Source organism: Bactrocera dorsalis, chromosome 3 (genome assembly GCF_023373825.1).
Source record: "Bactrocera dorsalis isolate Fly_Bdor chromosome 3, ASM2337382v1, whole genome shotgun sequence".
Classification (NCBI taxonomy): domain Eukaryota; kingdom Metazoa; phylum Arthropoda; class Insecta; order Diptera; family Tephritidae; genus Bactrocera; species Bactrocera dorsalis.
In genome coordinates, this window is record NC_064305.1 from 76,154,085 (window position 1) to 76,174,899 (window position 20,815).

The 20,815-nt window shown below is 36.8% G+C and overlaps 2 protein-coding genes across 8 annotated transcripts in view; one reads left to right on the plus strand and one right to left on the minus strand.

Annotated features, from left to right (window-relative positions):
- The window catches only part of LOC105229112 (sodium channel protein 60E), a 292,253-nt gene that overhangs the window by 123,604 nt on the left and 147,834 nt on the right, over window positions 1–20,815 (minus strand). The gene's annotated exons all lie outside the window — the stretch shown is intronic.
- The window catches only part of LOC105229111 (mitochondrial thiamine pyrophosphate carrier), a 136,732-nt gene that overhangs the window by 80,189 nt on the left and 35,728 nt on the right, over window positions 1–20,815 (plus strand). Inside the window, exon 3 of one of the 4 annotated variants that reach the window (XR_007422399.1) lies at window positions 11,746–11,764. The exons of the other annotated variants lie outside the window; for them this stretch is intronic. The gene's annotated coding sequence lies outside the window, so the exon portion shown is untranslated. Of the gene's footprint in view, window positions 1–11,745; window positions 11,765–20,815 lie in introns of those variants that run through there. 4 annotated transcript variants of the gene reach the window in all.

Sequence of the window (20,815 nt, forward strand, 5' to 3'; positions counted from 1 at the left end):
TTTTATATTTTGATTTTCGTCGTAAAAATCTGGTTTAAAATTTTTTATATGACTCTTTTTCCTTTCCTTACCTAGTATTTAAAACAGTTATTCCCCAAAGCACATGTTTTCCATTTGTTCACATATGGAGGTGAGTAAATATTTGAAGACTCCCTAAAAAGTTTATGTAAAATTAATTTACAACTGCTTACAAGGAGATATCCAAAACCGGAAAAATAGCAGTAATATTTTTTTCAATTTTCTTTTCAACACGTGTCACTTTTTAAAGCCAACCATTACTTACTGCCCTCGTAGATAGTGCCCTCATAGTAATTAGCGGATAGTAAAAAGTGAGCATTAATTTCTTTTACAATGCTCTTTCTAATTATGTGGCCAGCATTCGCTGTGTCATCAGCTAGCAGTACAGCCAATAAAGTCAGAATATCGCTTTTTTTTGCGCTTAGTAGGAAAAATTGAATCTTGTTGCCAGCATGAACATGGCTTTATATTATATACAAGTACTATATGTATAGCAATATATGGTTGTCTAAATTTCAAAGAACATAGTTTTTTGTTAAGCATACCAAATTCTTTAGTTGAGTAATTAAAATTTTTTCAGGTGGCAACTCTAGGTATATAAAATCCAAGCCTAACATCACCACTGAAGTTTAACATTAACTTCTCGACATTACTGTTACCAATTATAAATAATCTGTATTTGATTTGCCAAACATGAAAGTTTTGCCTTAAGGCATTGAAATTTGCTATTATTCTGTTTGTTACATGAAGGTGCTATACTTGAACACCCGTTCATGCCAATCTGTTAGCAAAACCATCAGGCTTCTTAAGCATATGGGCATATTACTTATGATCCAGTGTATTATATGCATGAGTAAATATTGTAGTTTCTCTGGCATAAGCATATTAAATGAATCATGCAACATAATTTGCTTCTTCTTCCGCTGTATTCTATACACAAATGCATGAAATTGAATTTTATGTAAATATTTGTGTGGTTATGCATACGAAAAGGGTGTTTTAATAGGAGTATAGAAATTTCTTCTACAAAGAAAAAATATACAAATTAATGAAATGACTGTGGAAGTTCAGATAATGTGTCCACAGTGACTTCATTTTAAGTATGAGAACCATTATTCCTCAAGTTAATTTTTGCACGCTATGTCCTGTTCGTTGGGAGTGGTTTCTACGTGGCGGGCCCCGAACCCAGCGCACGATAGACGTAGCCACACCTCTGGTGAAAAGACGCTCCAATTAGACTTGAGCGAACCCGAAACCGAATATGCCGGTGTGGCTCTGCCCAAGTTTTCTTTCTTTTAGTCGTGCCCTCAGGCTCCACACGGATAAGCTACCGCATCTTACACAAGGGTTACTCACCTTTCGAGGCTGCGCGATGAGGATGCCATAGTAGGAATTGGATATAACTGTAACTGCTTATACAGAAGCATAACTATACCCCACTACAGCCTTGAAATCCAATCCTTGCCAATAGGTGCTAAAAACCAAACTCTATAAGTCACTCATTATTCCCGTTCTGCTATTTGATGGAGAAGCATGGACAATGACATTATCTGTTGAGTAGGCCTTAGGAGTGTTCGAGAGGAAGGTTCTTCGGAAGATTTATGGTACTTTGCGCATTGGCAACGGCGAGATACTGTACGAGTAAACGGAGACCTAGTTCAATAGTTCAGCGAATCAAGAGACGGCAGCTGCGTTGCTGGGTCATGTTGTCCGGTTGGAAGAGAACACTCCAGCTTCGAAGGTGAAAGCAGAAGAAGACCTCCACTCCGTTGGAGAGATCAGGTTGAGAAAGCTCTGGCTGAACTTGATATCTCGATCGGTTTGTATGGAGGAATGAAATCTTATAAATCTCTTGAGAGTGGCTAGCAATCAAAATAAACCGATTTGTCTACTTTTCATACTCGTAAAGCCGAAATCTTCATACAAAATGTAAATGTCAAAAACATATGTTTAATTTGATAGCTGGTTTGACAGCTATACCTCAAAGAAAGTCTACACTTCAAAAACAGACCCTGTATATTTCACTGTTCATCAAGTTGTATGATAACATATGCTACTCACATAAACCGTATGTATAATGCAGTGATTTTCTTACGACACCATTACCATTTAAGTTACGAAAACACCTTAAATCGGCTATTTCACCCTGCTTTCACTACTCTCAGCTCTACCGCTCAGCCCAACCGCTCAACCCAACCACTCAGTCCAAACATCTCCCAACAACTCCGCTTTCCAGCTTCCTTTGTTTTTCTTCCCTGCTTTGGTGTTTTATTATCCTATCCTCGCACGCACCGCTTGCTTCTCCGCTGCCAGTCATCTGTCGCTCATCGCCTCGTTTCGTAAACATTAGCAGCTTCAATCTGCTGCTTTCGTCTGCTCTTTTGCATTGTAAATAGTTAATGAGCATAACCTTCTCCACTGCTATATTAAATAATCATTTTCATTGTTTTGTTGTGTGCGTGTGTGTGCCCACATTTGTATTTAGACCTGCTTAATACAGTCCATACTACGCTCGTAACTCGGGTGAGATCGTAAAATTTATGTTATTTATGTTAACGGCGCTAAGCAGATTTATTGCGATTTACTTTTTATTACAACGTCTCTCTTGTAGCGAGAATTAAATTAATGTAGCTGCTGCTGGGTGTTGCCATTATGCCGGATCATACATATTTAGGAATATTAAGCAGTGTTAATATATGAATATGCATGAAATGTTTAAGGTGTTGCCGGTATTAGGCAATTTTTTTGTGGCATTTTGTTACAGAATTTAATATGTGGTGGCTTGGCTGAGCTTAAATTTCTCTTTAAATTTACGTGTATGACAGTTTCTGGGGAAATTATTTGTTGACAAAAAAAATAATATTAACAGTTCCCTATGTTTAAGTCGTTAATACCAAATCTGAAGCTTTTATAGTCTTTTAAAGTTTACCTGTCAATTCCGCCGCCGTCACAGACGAGGTTTGACAATTAAGTAATGAGAATGATTTTATTGCCGCGCTTGTGGTAAACCTGTGAAACCTTGAAATTCCCTTTCTCTTTTTGCCAAAGCTCACAATGGTTGTCTCCGCGCGCCCCCGCCCGAAAAAAGCTCGCATGGGCAAGTCGAAGGTGAAAACGATGATTTGATAGCCGTGGAATCGTCCACAAAGAATTCGTTCCACCGGGGAAAACTGTGAATCAAGTCTACTATTGCTAAGTACTCGAAAGATTGCGAAACCGAGACAACAGGGTGCGCCCAGACATCGCTTGTAACTGGAACCTTCATCACGACAACGCGTCGTGCCACACCGCCCTCAACGTGTCCCCGTATTTGCCCTCTAAAGGGTTCGCCGTGTTGCAACAGCCGCCTTATTCGCCCGACATGTCACCATGTGACTTATTTTTGTTTCCTAAAACAAAATCGGTGGTCAAAGGAACCCATTTTGAGTTGATTACGGACATCCAGGCGGCCGTGACGAGGGTGCTCGCGGACATCCCAGTCGAACGGTCCAGAAATGTTACGAAGCATGGAAAACGCGCTGGAATCGCTGTATAGCTGCCCAAGGGGACTACTTTGAAGGGGATGGAAGAGTTAAGAATAGTTTTCAAAAATACGGTTCTTATGGAACCAGTCTCATTACTTAATTGTCATACCTCGTAAACCGCATGACGTCACAGAGATGCCCAACGCTTGAGAACGACTTGTGAGAGACCAATTTTGGTCTTCCTCAATTGATGAGCGGGCGGCAGTAATATTCTCGACACTACGGGCACTTCTTTGTCTCAATGGCACGGGAACATTTTGTGCTGTGCCTGTGGCTTAAAATTTTTCCACTAGATGCTCAATTGTTGATCTGACAGGACGTTTATAACGACCATAAATTGAAGGCTCTTAAAGTTGAGGCCGCTGACTCCGAATTTCGGTAGTAAAATTTAATAATTTCGACTCGTTGTTGGATTGTATATCTTTCCATGATAAAATGGCAAACCTTACTTCGAAAACACTTCAGCTTTTTAAGAATCCTGTCTTCCCTCCCATATTTACACCAAACAGTTCTTGTATCGATTTTCTCCAGTGTATGTAAACAAATCAAAACTTAACACTCTGTGAAGCGAAGACCCTTTTCTCAAAAAAAACCTCTCATTAATTATCGATCAACTCGAAAATGTGTCAGAAAGGGTTACTATGTGACAAATAACTTGCATCCAACCCACTATGTAAGCCGCTGGGACATGCAAATCAAAAAGTTGCGGAGATTTTAAATGCTAAAAATACCCAAACGCTTACGGTCGTTTATAAATTTATGTATATTTTGTAGCATTTTAAGTGGCTGACAAATTAATGCGCAGCCTAAATTGGATAAATATTTTGTTGACCGACCAGCAAAGTCTTAAGAAAGACTTTTGCCATGCCACCTTCTTTATGGCACAACAATCGGTTCCACAGCGGTTGACTGCTGTCAAGCAACCTCAAATTGCCATTGCCAATGGCATTTTAGTCAACTGTGCTTAATCAGTTCTATAAGTTTAATGCCCCTTGAAGTATGCTACAGTTTGTTTGTCATTAATTTGAAGCATTTAGTTTTATATACGAGTTTGTGGATGTGTGTGTTGCTGATGTTATAAGTATGCATATTTCAAATTGTGTGATGTTGCATACTGAAATCATGAAAACATAAATTTAAAATATTTATTCCAAGATTTTTTGTTGTGAGCAAGAGCAAATTTTGAGGAGAAGAATTATGCCGGCGATTCTTGGAGAAAAAATGGATTTTCTACGTCAGAATTAAAAACATATATTTTATATGTTATTTAGGCGCACTTCTTTATTCTATAGTCAACTTTTCAGAAGTGTTTTACTTTTTAATCATTATAAAAATCATTTTAAAATATAATTATTCTTCAAAAAATTAAAACCTGAATTTGATATTTTTGTATTCTTGAAAAACATTAGAAAGCCAAATCCCGTAGTCACAGTCAAATTATCTAATATATAACTAAAAACTAACATTACCAGCTCTCAGTATGCTCACAAAATGAGACTGTTGAAACTGTGCTTACTGTCTCTGCACTTGCTGTTGTTAATTGTTGTGTTGAAAATATTTGTAATGTTAAACCGTTCAGCAATTACCACTTGCCAGCCTTGCCAACTGGCAAATAATCTTGCTGATATTGCATTTTAAACGCATAATTACTGCCAGATACATTTCCGTGGGCGTTGGTGCTGGGCATTTTAAGTGAATTGAAATTAATAAATATTATGCCGTAATGAGCGCAGTTAAATGAATTATAATTATGGGCCAACACTGTGTTATTAAATAACACGGAAGCTCTTTACAACTACATAAACACTTAATAATTGATAAATAAATTTAATATAGTGTAAGAAATGTAATTAATTGAAAATTTAGTTTCGTATAATTTAATTTTTGGACAAATTCCGTTTTGGCTAACAGTTTATTTTAATTAAACGAGACTTTTTATTAGGTGTAGGTGATTGGAATCAAACAAAAATCGATGTTGTGACCATTCATATGCATAGAGAATATAAAAATAATATAAAAAAATAAATAAACAAGAAAAATTCTGATTACTTTTCGAATCACACGCTCGGATCCGGGCTTCTCTGTCGATGCATCCTTAAAAATGTCTTGAATTGAGGCTATTGTCCATACATCAATCTTCTTTCGAAAAAATTATTCAGCTATAAAAAAGGATAAGTCTGACAAACCTTAAAAGAAAGAATTGGAATTAATCATAAGACAACATTTTGTATTGAAGGGAGGCCTGCTTTAGAAGCTCCAAAAAATCGAATTTTTTGCGTAAATATCCTTAGAAAATAATCTAAGAATATGTCCCCAAAGGGTTAGATGGGAATTCGAAATATTGTCGAAGCTAGAAGGGCAATAGTGTCCGAGCGTCTAGCAGATATATTAGCGCTTGGGCAAAAAGCGACAACTTTGATGCGCGATTTCTCGGTTTTTCATTTTTACGATTTTTCTTAATTGGCGGGCATGATAAAAAAAATAAAAAACTTAACGTCGTATGGAATTGGGGCAAAGTTTATTATCTTTGGCATTAAATTATCTTCTCTTTAAACTAAGAAAAGTCAAATTTGAGCATATTTTTAAACAACATAAAGTAAATTTTTTATGGTCAAAACCTCATTTTTTCCAATTTTTTAAAAATCTAAAATTTTTTTTTTGTTTTTGAAATTTTTTTAGTTTTACTAGAATAGAATAGAATATAAGTTTTTAACAAATATGAATCTTTTTTAATTTTTTGTTTCCGATAGAAATTGCGACCTGCATCCTGCCCGCCGTCCGACAAATGAACATGCGATATGCATCGGGCAATTACTTCCCAAAGGCAGAATATTAAAGATTTTGTATCCAAAAAATTTTTGGATGATGTTTAAATATGTATATAACTATAAACCCTAGAAATTTCGCTTTAATCAATTATTTCTTTCCTTCTCAAAATAATCATCAAAAAACTCGAGTTTTTGAAGCCTCTAAAGAGGCTCCTCCCTAATTTCTCATCTAAGCCCATGCGAAAGCCATCAATGATTTTTAATGGACGGATTATTTTGCTTATAATAGCTGTATATAGGCTTTGTCAAGTGCTAGAGAGTTACAGAGTAGCGAATCGAACAAACCATAACCGATTTTTAAACATACTGGTAACACTTGTTTGAAAAATCGCTTAAAAAACTTTTGTATCTAATTTGATAACAATAATTTTGTCATTTGAGCTATTTAATGTAGTAAGAGTGTTAAAAAATAATAAAATTTTTTAGCATACAGACGAAAGCAGTTATACTATTTCATACAACATATAAATCCCTCGCATTAAATTCAAGTCGCTAACTTTGTTTTTGCTTGTCACATGTAATAATTTTGACAAGAGAAGACTGTTGATATAATACACCAACATAATTCCAAATCCCTAAGTCTAATGCCACTACAATTAAATTTAATTTACATATTTTCGTTTACAAACGCCAAAAGCTATATATTTCGGTGAAACGATCCGTTATTTTTTAATTCAGATTTTCAAATAAGCCGATTGGCACATCTATTGGGATGCTTTCTTCGCTCCTGTTTATCTAACGATTCTTACAAGTATACGGTATTAGCAAAGATTGCGTTTATTAATGTGACCTTAATTTATCGATGATCACATAATATAGAATTGACTTTGTTGTACCCCTTTTCAAAAGTATTTTCTTTTAGAAATAGTTTAAAACACCTCGGCTTCCTTCTAATATTTAGTAATAGTAGTAAATATTAGATAGGATTTTACAACTTTAGTCCCTTAATTTGAGTTTCGATAACATTATCAACTCTTCATTTGCATACTAATTTTAATTCGACCAAAGAACGACTTATCCTTCCGCTTCTTCTAAAGGGTGATTTTTTAAGAGCTTGATAACTTTTTTTAAAAAAAAAACGCATAAAATTTGCAAAATCTCATCGGTTCTTTATTTGAAACGTTAGATTGGTTCATGACATTTACTTTTTGAAGATAATTTCATTTAAATGTTGACCGCGGCTGCGTCTTAGGTGGTCCATTCGGAAAGTCCAATTTTGGGCAACTTTTTCGAGCATTTCGGCCGGAATAGCCCGAATTTCTTCGGAAATGTTGTCTTCCAAAGCTGGAATAGTTGCTGGCTTATTTCTGTAGACTTTAGACTTGACGTAGCCCCACAAAAAATAGTCTAAAGGCGTTAAATCGCATGATCTTGGTGGCCAACTTACGGGTCCATTTCTTGAGATGAATTGTTGTCCGAAGTTTTCCCTCAAAATGGCCATAGAATCGCGAGCTGTGTGGCATGTAGCGCCATCTTGTTGAAACCACATGTCAACCAAGTTCAGTTCTTCCATTTTTGGCAACAAAAAGTTTGTTAGCATCGAACGATAGCGATCGCCATTCACCGTAACGTTGCGTCCAACAGCATCTTTGAAAAAATACGGTCCAATGATTCCACCAGCGTACAAACCACACCAAACAGTGCATTTTTCGGGATGCATGGGCAGTTCTTGAACGGCTTCTGGTTGCTCTTCACCCCAAATGCGGCAATTTTGCTTATTTACGTAGCCATTCAACCAGAAATGAGCCTCATCGCTGAACAAAATTTGTCGATAAAACACATTTCGAACCGAACACTGATTTTGGTAATAAAATTCAATGATTTGCAAGCGTTGCTCGTTAGTAAGTCTATTCATGATGAAATGTCAAAGCATACTGAGCATCTTTCTCTTTGACACCATGTCTGAAATCCCACGTGATCTGTCAAATACTAATGCATGAAAATCCTAACCTCAAAAAAATCACCCGTTATATTTCTACTCTGTTTGTGGCACCTTTTGATTATAAATTGCAAAACCTAACGATCTCACATACATAGGTCTGATAGGTTTTCTGCAGTACTGAAGTATAAAAAAATGGTTTCAAGCTTTGAAATCATTCCTTAGTCTGTTGAAAATATTCGTACCGAATGTTCATCTCATCATAGTTGAACCAAATCGTACCATATCGTATTTTGCGACCTTAATATTTTTTCTGCAAAGAATTCCGATCACCTAAACAATCAATATGCCACAGAAACAAGTAGAAAAAACTTAACTTCATAAATAAAAATATTTTCAACGTCATAACAAATGTATAAAAAGCGTGAAAAAATAAAAAAATTAAGTAAAATAAAAATCTCAAAAATGAAAACACGAAACAATTAAATAAAATAAAACAAAACAAAATATAAATGAAAGAAATTAAAACAAATTAAATAAAATAAAAAAGTATAATATAATAAAATAAGAAAAAATTGGAAAAAACGGATAGTAAAATGAAAGATTGAAAAAAAAAATAAATAAGATGAAATAATAAAAAAAAATATAAAAAATTTTAAATTACATTAAACGAAAAAAAATACAAGCAAAAAAAAAAAAGAATTAAAAAATAAAGTGCTTTTTTACATTTTTTTATTTCTTTAATTTTTATTAGTCAGAGTTTCCTTTACAAATTCCATCACCCTAATGCTTCCACATGTCTGCTTCCTTCTTTATTTCTATTTTCGCCGCTGCTTCTTGATTTCCAACGAAGCGTAGCAAATCCTAACGAACACGAGCACATTAGCTCGCTTTTCTATTAGCTTCAGTGAAATTTGAATTTTCTCACACGTAAACAGATTAATACTCAGTAACACCCCACACGCACACACACACACATGCATGGCAGCACGCAGAGCGCCACTTTTGTTCGTAATTTCAGTGGCTTAAGGCTTGAAGGCGTACAAATCGGCTAATATTTATGAGCCTTTTTATTAGGTTAAGCGCAACTCATGTGGAAAATACACGAGAATGACAACAAAACAACAATAACAACCTACCCACATGTACAACAATAATTGACACGCACGCCGTCAGGTGAGACGTTTTAACTGAAAAATGCTTTCACCATTTAAGCGGATAACAAATGATGCTGCTCCAATTTAAATATTGCCTACGTGGAAATGACTTGAGAGAATGTGAGAAAAATGGTGGAGAATATATTAAAAGTAAGACAAAGTACTCGGCGTGCTAATAATTAGGAGGCAAATAGGTCATGAAATTCATATGGATATATGTGTACATACACATACATACATAAACATTTCCATTTACATACTTATATGTGGCCTGTGTAAGCTCATGCTTCTGACATTCGTTGGTTCAAGCGTTGAATGTGAGAGCACAATCAAGCAGTCAGCAATTTTTGAAGATTTATGGTAATTGATATTGGTAGGAATATCTTGAAGCAGCGTTATTGAGAATGCCCTTGACTTTTTCCTCTACCACTCGGCAGTTTCTATAAAATCACCAACTACAAATATTGTTGTGATCTCTTGGAAACCCAACGCTCTCTCTTCTCTAGACTACAACAAATATTCTCGTATACATATATTTATATTTGCATTTTGCTTGTGCTTCTGCTTACTAGCCTGAAATTAAAATTTCTGCCGTCGGCAATTTGCTGACTCGCTGCATTCACTTCAATATCTCGCTTTTCATTCAAGCACTCAACAAAAGACATGTCAGATTAAGAGTGCTGCTTGCTGGTTCGAGGTAAATATGAAGAATATGCATGGCCTAGTAAGAAAAATTAGGTTTCAAGCCGTTATTCATATTCGACATTGCATTTCTGCGCTGTTTGACATCGTGTCTGGTAAATGCCAGCATTGCCAGTGCAAAAATGTTTGCCGCCTGTTCGACACTAATCTAGCTAGGCAAATTACAAAATCCTTCATCCAAAATGTGACGTATCCTGCGGCAAAAACTAGGCTGCTGTAACGGTAATAAAGACTGCAGCAATAGAAACGAAACTAAAAAAAGAATTCTTCCTCGAATGCAGTGTAAAGATAATAGCAAGAGTAAATGTGTGAATGAAAACTGTCAGACGATTAAAATATTGGTGCTGTTGAAGAAGGACCCCGTAGGAATTTTTTCTTATATTTATTTACTATATATACTACAATATGACAGATACCAAGCCGCATACTGAGATTCAAAAAATATCCCTTTTTTCATACGTATTTTTTGCGATGGCCTTCAGCTCCTTCTGCAGTTTTTGTTTTATCCCTTCGATCGGGTGAAAATGGGTTTCACGGAGCGCAAATTTCAGTTTGGGGAACAAAAAAAATCACATCCAGCCAAATCTGGTGAATGCAGTGGTTGATCGATGGTATCCATTGTGTTTTTGGCTTTAAATTCGCTCACAATCGTTGCTTGATGTATGATGCATAATCATCGTGTAAAATCCATGAGTTAATCTTTCACAATTCCGGCCGCTTTCGATGGATGTTCTTACGCAAACACCTCAATTCGCCGAAAAAGAACTCCTTATTGCTCGTCTACCCCTCGGGAACAAATTCATGATGTACCAAACCACGAATATCGAAAAAAAAAACAATGAGCATCACTCCATTTTTGAGCGGATTTGTTGTGGTTTTCCGATTTTGGTTTCGTTTTGTTGACTTCTTTAGATGTCAAACTCATAAGCCCATGTCTCATCGGTAGTTATAATGTTCTCCATGAATGTTTTGTCGAAATTCCCACGATCTAGCATGTCCAAAGAGACCTTTTTACGGTACTCATTTTGAAAAAATTCCGATTTATCGGGACGAATCGAGCTAGAACCCATTTCATACCCTAAATGTCCACCAAAATCTTTCAAACGGACTCGCGAGAGATGTCGAGCTCTGTTGTCATCTCTGTTAAACGTGCCTGACGATTACCAAGCATCATATCCTTCACTTTTTTAATACTTTCGTTAGTTGAAGAGGTCGAAGTACGTCCAGAACGCGGTATGTCTTCAACGATCTCTTGATCGTTTTTGAAGGCCTTGTACAACTCGTAGGCTTGTGTGTTTATAAAACTGAATCTCCGTAGGACCTTTCCAACATTCGCAATGATGCTGCACACGAAATTTGATTAGAAATACAAAATTTGAGACAAATTCTTTGTTCGATATTTTTATCCATTGTAGAAATCGCAACGCACAACTGAGGTGTACCGACTTAAGCAGCTGCTCTAAACGAACTGATTCGTGCTCATATTTGGCATAGTAATCAAGGACAGTCCTAACAACTTAGCAAAATATAGTTTTGTGAAATAAATATATAATATATGTATTGAATTTTATCTTTTTAAAACCTTATTAACATTTGTTTAGTTGTACAATGCAATAATAATATTTTTTTCTTTACAGGTATGTATTCTATTAATATTTGAATAGAGGCCTTTTACATTGGTAAGCTAAATTGTAAATTTATATTAGTAAAATACGATTTGATCAGTATTTCAATCTCAACAAGAATACAAATAGACTCCTGTTTTCCAATACTTCTTTTTCTATGAAAGACCAGCAGTTCTTGGTCCACTGTAGTTTTTTTCTTTCTTCCAGACTCAAACTAATGTTAATTGAAGTATGCATTATTATTTTAAATATCTGGATGGGAGAAATCGCTTAAAAAAATCCGTCTGCTTTACGAGTTGGCGTTCAAAGCGTATTGCAATTTAGGACTCATTCAAAGTTTCCAAAAATCTACGTTTTTGATTTTAGTTGAAAAAAGTGTAAAGTGACAAATTCAGTAATTTTAGTGGAAATTGGGGATAATATTCATAGAAAGTTTGCTGGAATCGCACCACTTAATCGCAAAATAATTGTTATGCTCTCTGTTTGGACAAAACTTTTATGGACAATTTTGGTTAGCTTAGTGCCTCATTTATACATACATATATTTGCTGCTCAAAACCAGTCCAGCTCACACCCTGGTGGAGATTATAATATGAGATATGGCCATTAAAAGTGGTAAAATACAACCATAGCTCAGCAATTGATTAGGCGCTTATTTTTCAACTCACTGAAACTTTACTGAATACCATAACGTATAGTTTCTGTTAACACGTCGAACATTGTAAAGGGTCATAGTGACATTTATTGACATGTTTATCACCAGTTTATGTTGATGGCCGTCCTGGACGTGAATTTGTTCAAATCGAAAAATTTGCTCGCGAAAAACACTTATCACTGAAGGCCTTTTTTAACATTCTGAACGTTTCGGCAAACAAAAAATATTTCGACGAAAGGGGTTTTGAGCGAAATTTAAATTAAATAGTCTTACCATTTTTTGCCCATACTAGTAAGAAGTTTAATTTTGTATTGTATAGAAAACTTCTTCATGTGACGAGATATCTTGAAATTCAGCAGAGACTATTAATTTAGACAACGCAACAATCTTAGAAGAAATTTTCCTGATCAGACTACTATAGCATATAGCTGCCATATAAACTGACCGATCAAACTCCAGTTCTTGTATGAAAAACTCTTTTATTTGTATGGGCAACTTCATGAAATTTGTTGTAAGTTATTATCAAAGACGTCGCTTCAATCTTGCAACCAATCATTCGAATCGGAAGACTATAGCTTATAGCTGCCATACAAACTGAGCAATCAAAATCAAGTCTTTGTATGAAAAACTCTTTTATTTGTCAAGCCATCTCTATGAAATTTATTATAGATTTTTATCAAAGATATCGCTTCAATCTGCCGAAAAATCATTCAGCTCAGAAGACTATAGCTACCATACAAACTAAACTAAACCAACGGAATCAAGTGCTTATATGAAAAGCTCTTCTATTTTCAAGAAGTTTTGCATGGATTATTGTTCAAAGCTTTTTTATTATTTTTATAATTATCTTATTTTTTTTACACTTTTTTATGCTTTTATCATACTACTCAGTTCTATAATTATAACATTCATAAATTATAAATGTATGTTAACCTCTTTCAATACAGCCTTAAATTTCGATACTTAAAATTAAATTTTCCATGCACTCCTTACAACATACGCGCACATACTATATTTTATTATCATGTCAAGTTATTATTAATGCCATGCCGTGCTCCCTCGTACGTGTTCGAACGCAATTTCCACTCTGCGCCGTGTTGCATATGCATGACAGAACGCTTAAGGCTTCGTGCCGCTCGTATGCAGTACGAGTGACATGAAGTGTCATGTAGAATTGAAGGTGCAAATGCAGTTGAACATTGAAAAATGATGAAACGCCAGCACTATAAATGATTTCCACTGACTGCAGCGCCGCACAACCCGCCTATGACCCCAGAGAAAATGCGGAGCTGGATAATCGTGCCAGTCATCAGCTTAATGACGTTCACCAATCGACACTGACACGGCTTATTTAGTGGAAATGTTGAAATACTTAAATCGATGACTTATCGAGCATCACACACACACACACATGTGCATGTGCATGTGACTGTGTGTGTATGTGTGCTTTGATTGGCAGCTAAACGCTGCTGATCGTTAGGGGATAATACTATTTGCAGCAGTGTATTTTTTTTGCTTTTTCTTTTTTGTTATTTTTGTGCAACTTTGAAGGCTGCTTGCAACACTTTTAAAATTATAAAAGCGAGCAAGTTGAAAATGAGTTTCTGCTTAGTCAGCTTTAAGATATCAATTTTTTCGGCATCTCTGCTTTTATGCAATTTAATTTTTCTTTTTAATATTTTTCGCTTGCTATTTTGCTCACGCCTTCACTCACGCCTTTTAATCTTGCCAACTACACCAGCGCGCCAGTCAGCTAGTCTCCACTAACCAATGCGCTCGCCTGCCAGTCCAACGCTTTACGAAGTGTAAATGTGTCAAACGTGCCTTCACACACACACACATACACATATATACGCACACATGCATCTTCTTGCTACTTGCCGCCTGCTGTGTGTGTTCCCATGGCCTTTCGCATGCCGCTCCGCCGCCGCTGCTGCTCCTAAGCTATTGTTATCACTCGTTCTTCATTTCTTTTGTTCTCGCCTTCTTTTGTTTCAGCGCAAAACTTATAAAGTTTCTGGTCATGCTTCTTTTGTGTTGTTGTTGTTGCGTTTTTGTTGCTTTTGTGTGTGCTACACGCCCGCCGGCAGGTCCTCAAGTGCACACACACACACCCCCACACACAAACCTATAAATAAAGCGTGAGTGTTCTAAATCAAATGCTGTCCACACATTCGGCAATCCGTGTGAATGGCGCACCGTGGCGTATGCGTAACTTCCGCGTGAACGCGCGTGTCTGCGCTGCTTTCATATTTGTACAACCAATACATACATATATTACCTATGTACATACATTGATTTATGTTTACTTGTTTACACAGTTATGCTGCCGCAGGCCGGATATTTGCCTGTAAATCTTCGGCGCTGCAAATATTGTCATATCAAGTGAATTATGTAAATAAACACGCGCTTAATACACGTTAAGCATACGCAAAATGCCGCCTACGCCGTTCGAAGTGCAGGAAACGAAATTCTGCGTTTTTTTCTTTCCTTTCTTAAGCTTCTTTTCTTCGTTTGTGTTTTTTGACATTTTAGCTTATCTCTACAGGCTTAGCAGCTTGAAGCGCCTTTTGAGTCGAATTTCATGGATGAAAAGTAAAGTCTTACTTACTTAAAAACTCGTTAAGTTGTCTGGCAGCCTAAATTTATAAAGTGTTTTTTTTGGTACTTTTCGGTATGAGGTTTAGTAAAATAATACTTAGTTCTGCCATAAGTTCTGTTACAGGCCGTGATAATACGAGTAATACTATTTTTAATAAGAGTTTGGATATAATAAATGAATGACCACGAGCAGGTACTATTAGTATTGATGGTGCTGCTTGACCCAACAATTTTTTAAATTTCTGTGGGATATTCGAAAGGCTGTGTTTTCCAGCTCAGACTAAGTAACTTTGTTACAACCCATAAATAACTATTTTATTTTATTAATAAGTATCCTATGACCTTTTATCTCATTTGCTTTGGCTCTACAACTGTGGGTCCAGAACACAAAACTTCGCCAATTGCCTCTATCCTTGGCAAGGTCACGCCAGTTGTGCTATCTACCTCTGTATGTGCAGTCGTCCTTGCCTTCTTTGACTAGACATGGTTCTCGAAATCGAAGAAATTCTTCGCTGACGCATCGCTTTAAATGTGCCTGCTTCCCAATTGCTTACCGATCCCAAGGTAGCGCCTAATATCAAGAGTTATTCAACTATTAATGTCTAGGATTAGATTGGTTGTGGGATTTATGCTTGTTTCGAAATAGTCAAAGTGCTTCCTTTCTCCAAATTTATAGCAGCCAAGAGCGTAATTCCCAAGATCTGCATATGCGGGCTCTTTCGCTTAATTTTCTAGGCTGGAAAAGGCTGAACTGAAGGCTTTGTAGTAGTAGTAGTATCTTTGTTCTTTAAGGAGTGCCATAGCGGTTCAGATTAGCAGTTTTTCCAGCAATAATATCAGCCTGTCTAAAATTTCTTCTTCTGTCGAATGGTTCGGTGAAATCGTTTTTGACAAAACTGTTGGTAGTGCTCACCGTCTTTCTGAATTTGCGCATAAGTTACGCAGGGACACCAAATTTAGACATGGCGTCGCATAGGCACTGGCTATCATTGCTGTCGAAAGTGTCCTTGAAAACGACAAAATGGCGATGAGCTTCGACCTCTTTGTCGGGGGTGTTCTCCAGGATTTGACCTATTGTAAAAATCTGGTTTATAGTGGGCTTGCTAGGTCTAAAGCTCCACTAATACTGTCCAATCAGTTTATTAACAATGAATTTAAGTCTTTCACCCAACACTGTTGAAGGAACCTCATATGCAATGTTAATAAGGCTGCTTCCGCGATAATTAGCGCATACCGCAGGATTTTGCTTCTAGTGGATAGCGATTGATTAGACTTATATGTATTCCAATCGTTTGACACATATCTCTAAAATCATGCTTAGCAGTTCCAACCGACAGCATTGAACAGTTCTGCTGGTAATTCTTGGTCTTTGTCGAGTGACGCGCCGATAATGTTGTCGCGGTGGATTAATGGAACGGATTTTTCATCATCCTTCGCAGCACTGCTTTTATTATTGGGTAGTCGAAAAAGTCTTTTCGTATTTCTAATCAAACTTCAATTTGTTTTTTCTTGATTTATAATGAACTTCATTGAAACAAATATGTACCACATTTTGCCATTTTTCCGCTAGAGACATTATTCCAACAGTATAAAAATTTTCTGGGTTTTCGTCGAAGACCTGCGACAGGTAATTTTCATAGGCTTGTCCTGAAGCCAGCTGTACTCCATTAAGTGTTCTGCATTGACCGAAACAAATGGTAGTCCACTGATGCAAGGTCAGTGCTATATGGTGGATGCATCAAAACTTCCCAACCAAGCTCTCCTAGTTTTTGGCGAGTCATAAAATATGTGTGTCTAGCGTTGTCGTCGTGGAAGACGAAACCCTTTCTGTTGCTCTGTTCTGGCCGTTTTATTTTCGATTGCTTGCTTCAATCTCATCAGTTGTTCACAGCAAAATGTAGAATCAATCGTTCGATTAGACAGGAGCAGCTCATAGTGTTCCATTCCCACCAAACACTCAGGATAACCTTTCGAGGCATCAATCCTGGCTTTGCGACCATTTGTTGAGCTTTACCACGCTGGGATCATGATCTTTTTCGCACATTATGGTCGTATTTGAACCACTTGTCGTCTCCTGTTACCATTCGCTTCAGAAACGGTTCGATTTCATTTCTTTCAGCAAAGAATCGCAGATCTTAATTCGGTCCATTAAATTTTTCACAGAGAATTCATGTGGTACCCAAACATTGAGCTTCCTTTTGTAACCAGCCTTTTTTTTAATATTTCAAAACTATCTGATGATGATAGTAAGTTCCTTAGTTATGTCATGGCTGCTTATGTGTTGGTCCTGATCAATCTTTTCCATAATTTCACCGACTTTTTTAATGATAAGTCGAACAGAGCGAGGTGCATTTCACATCGAAGTTTCTAGAGCGGAAGCGAGCCATTGTTGTGATACACGAACTGATATAGCATCATCTCCGTAACTTTCATTGTATCGTAAACGAATTTCATTGATGGCGTATGTGGCATTCTTCCCTTTTTTATACAATTTCTTTATTATTTTCATTCATTTTTGAACAGCTGCAACTTTTTTTCAACTTTCCGAATTTATTATTTTATTTTTTTGTTTAAATGAAGCTTAAAATCTCACCTTTCCAACACTATTTGGTTATGACACAATGTGATTGGTAGCAACGGAGCTTTACGACTAGAACGACATCTATTGACAAAATACGAAAAGACTTTTTCGACCACCAAATATTATTACGGATTTCCATCTCGATCGGCGTGTAAAAAATTATTGTCATGAAAAATGATTAAATTTTCAAATAACCCACTCAGCAACGCAATCACTTTGGTTGATTTTGTCGATTTTTTTTTATTTTTGATTTTCCGCCCACACATAATCGCATAGTAAGCCATATTAATCTCAATAAAAGCGATAAACCCGTTATTCGGTTTGCAATTTGTCAGCACGAATTCCAAACAATACAAATTATCTGCTATTGTGCTCATAATTTACTATAATGGACCCGTCCACTGGCGCAAGTTTAAACGGAAAATTTATGCAATCGCAAAGTGTGAACTTCGCAAAAAGCAATAAAAAGCACACACATACACACACAAATACAATAGATAAAAAAAAACATACAATGACATTATTTGGAGCAATATTAATGTAGAAACTTCAAATAAATTATGACAAGCGCTGCGCTGCGCTCACTTGCCATTAAATGTATCAACAGCACGCACACAAACACACAATTATTTCACACAAACACAGAATTATTTCACACAAACACACATACAATTATTTCACACACACACACAGTCTCATTGTTGGCGCTTTTGTCACATAAATCCCAGAAATGCAGTTGGGTGTGAAGCGCGCTTCAGCTAATTTGTGTACCGTTATAAAAGTGATGCATGCGCGTGTGTGAGTTAACAACTCTTGCGTGTGTGTGTGTGTTGGTGTGCTCGTGTGACTGCTGTTTTTTACGAATTTTTTTGCTGTGTATTTGTGGTGGCGACAGTTGTGAGCTACGTGCGAGCGGCACCAAATTAGACGCAGCGAGTGCAGCAATGCGAAAAATACAAATTGCAACAATAGCAATAACAATAGCAATTAGAAACACCAGTTCTGCAATCGCGGAACAGCAAAGCAATTCATAACAACAACAACAAGAACAACAATGGCAGCCGAAAGTTAAGTAATGCCACAATGAAAATGCCGTAAAAATGAAACAATAAACCATAAAACCACGTGACCTCAATTAAACCGCATGTTTTTCGCATTTTTGCATTCTCTTATTTTCTTGCATTCATTGCTGTTGCCTTTATTTGTTTTGTTATTGTTTTTTTTATGCCACTTTGAAGGTAGTCAAACGGTGCAGGCACACAAGAGCACACACTCGCATGCGACCATGTATACACACGCATATAGGTGCACGTATGGGTTAAAATTTTTATTTGTATGCATGCATGTGTGTATGTCAGCCGCATCCTAAAAGCAGGCAACGCAAATACGGCATCACGCAGCTGTGATTTGCATCAGAAAATCGCTAGTTTTTTGCTTGCTCTCAAGCATGTGTGGCACATTTGCGGTTTAGTTTTGAATACCCTGTAGGAAATTTATGGTCTTCCTACAAATTTTGTATTGGACCACTTTATACTAGTACTAAAATTTTTAAAAGCACTTTCATTTGGTTCAATACAGTCTCTACTAATGTTCTGAGTTATGGCTTGCATAAGGGGCACACCTGGTGTAGTTGAGTAAAAATAGGCGATTTGTGCAAGTTAAAAAAGAATTATGAAATTCGGGGGTCTTTTTGTTGCTTTCATCCATTTTCGATATAACTTTTCTCGCAAATTTATATATTGTCTGTTATAATTTAAATATTTCAAACATATTTTTCTGGACTGTAAAACGCAAACGACTACTCAGTCTGCAACAATGCTTAGCTAAGATTTTATTTGGGCACAACTCAAGTATGGACTACGAAACTGGCCAAAAGAATGACTCAAACTATGTCGGCAGATTCAAATGTAACAGTGGTGTGACTCAACAATTGTAACTCAATATTTTAGATCTTTAGGTTCATCAAATCATCGTATCAACTTCAAAGCGAAAGTTTTATTCATACAAAAAATCTGTGGAACACTAATGAACAACTATAGTAGGATTCGAAAATAAAGCATAGTAGTACAGCAAGGAAGCACTATCGAGCCTATCATTGCCAATTATGAATGCCAAGTTACTGACAGAAAATCGCTATTACGAGGTATGACAATTAAGTAATGAGACTGATTCCATAAAAACCGTATATTTGAAAATTATTCTACAACTCTGCCATCCCCTCCCAAGTAGTCCCCTTGGCAGCTATACAGCGATTCCAGCACGTTTTCCATGCTTCGTAACATTTCTGGAACGCTTCGACTGGGATGTCCGCGAGTACCCTCGTCACGACCGCCTGGATGTCCGTAATCGACTCTAAATGGGTTCCTTTGACTACCGATTTTGTTTTAGGAAACAAAGAAAAAGTCACAGGGTGACATGTCGGGCGAATAAGGCAGCTGTTGCAACACGGCGATCCCTTTAGAGGCCAAATACTGGGACACGCCGAGGGCGGTGTGGATCCAGTTACGAGCGATGTCTGGGCGCACTCTGTTGACTCGTTTTCGCAATCTTTGGAGTACTTGGCAATAGTAGACTTGATTCACAGTTTCCCCGGTGGAACAAAATCTTTGTGGACGATTCCACGGCTATCAAAAAAGGCAATAATCATCGTTTTCACCTTCGACTTGCTTATGCGAGCTTTTTTCGAGCGGGGAGCGCGCGGAGACAACCATTGTGAGCTTTGGCGTTTGGTTTCCGGGTCTAAGATCACTATCACCTTACACTCTTATAATGTTAGCGTACGTTTCCGAAACTGTTTCGCCCAATCTGACGCAAAATTTTATCGCGACGCGTTGCTCTTGATTTCGTTTTTTTCATTTTCGTGACGAGCACTACAATCACACCTCTACTTAACTTGACGCAGCAAGCGAACTAAACAAGCTAGAGCGATGGCACATATATCAATGGAGAGGGAAGAGATGTCGGAAAAAGAGAAAGGGAAAAAGAGAAAGGTCACAGGTTTACCACAAGCGCGGCAATAAAATCGGTCTCATTACTTAATTGTCAAACCTCGTATTTTGCTTCATGGCTTTAGGAATATACTTTCCATATGTATATGAGAATGAAAGAGTAGTCATCAACAATATTTTCTGTAGACTTACTAAAACCAGTATATAACCTTGGAACATATACAAGAACCATAATCTATAATAATTATCCCCAAAGTACTTAACTGACCTAAATACCAACTGATCAAATTTGACTCG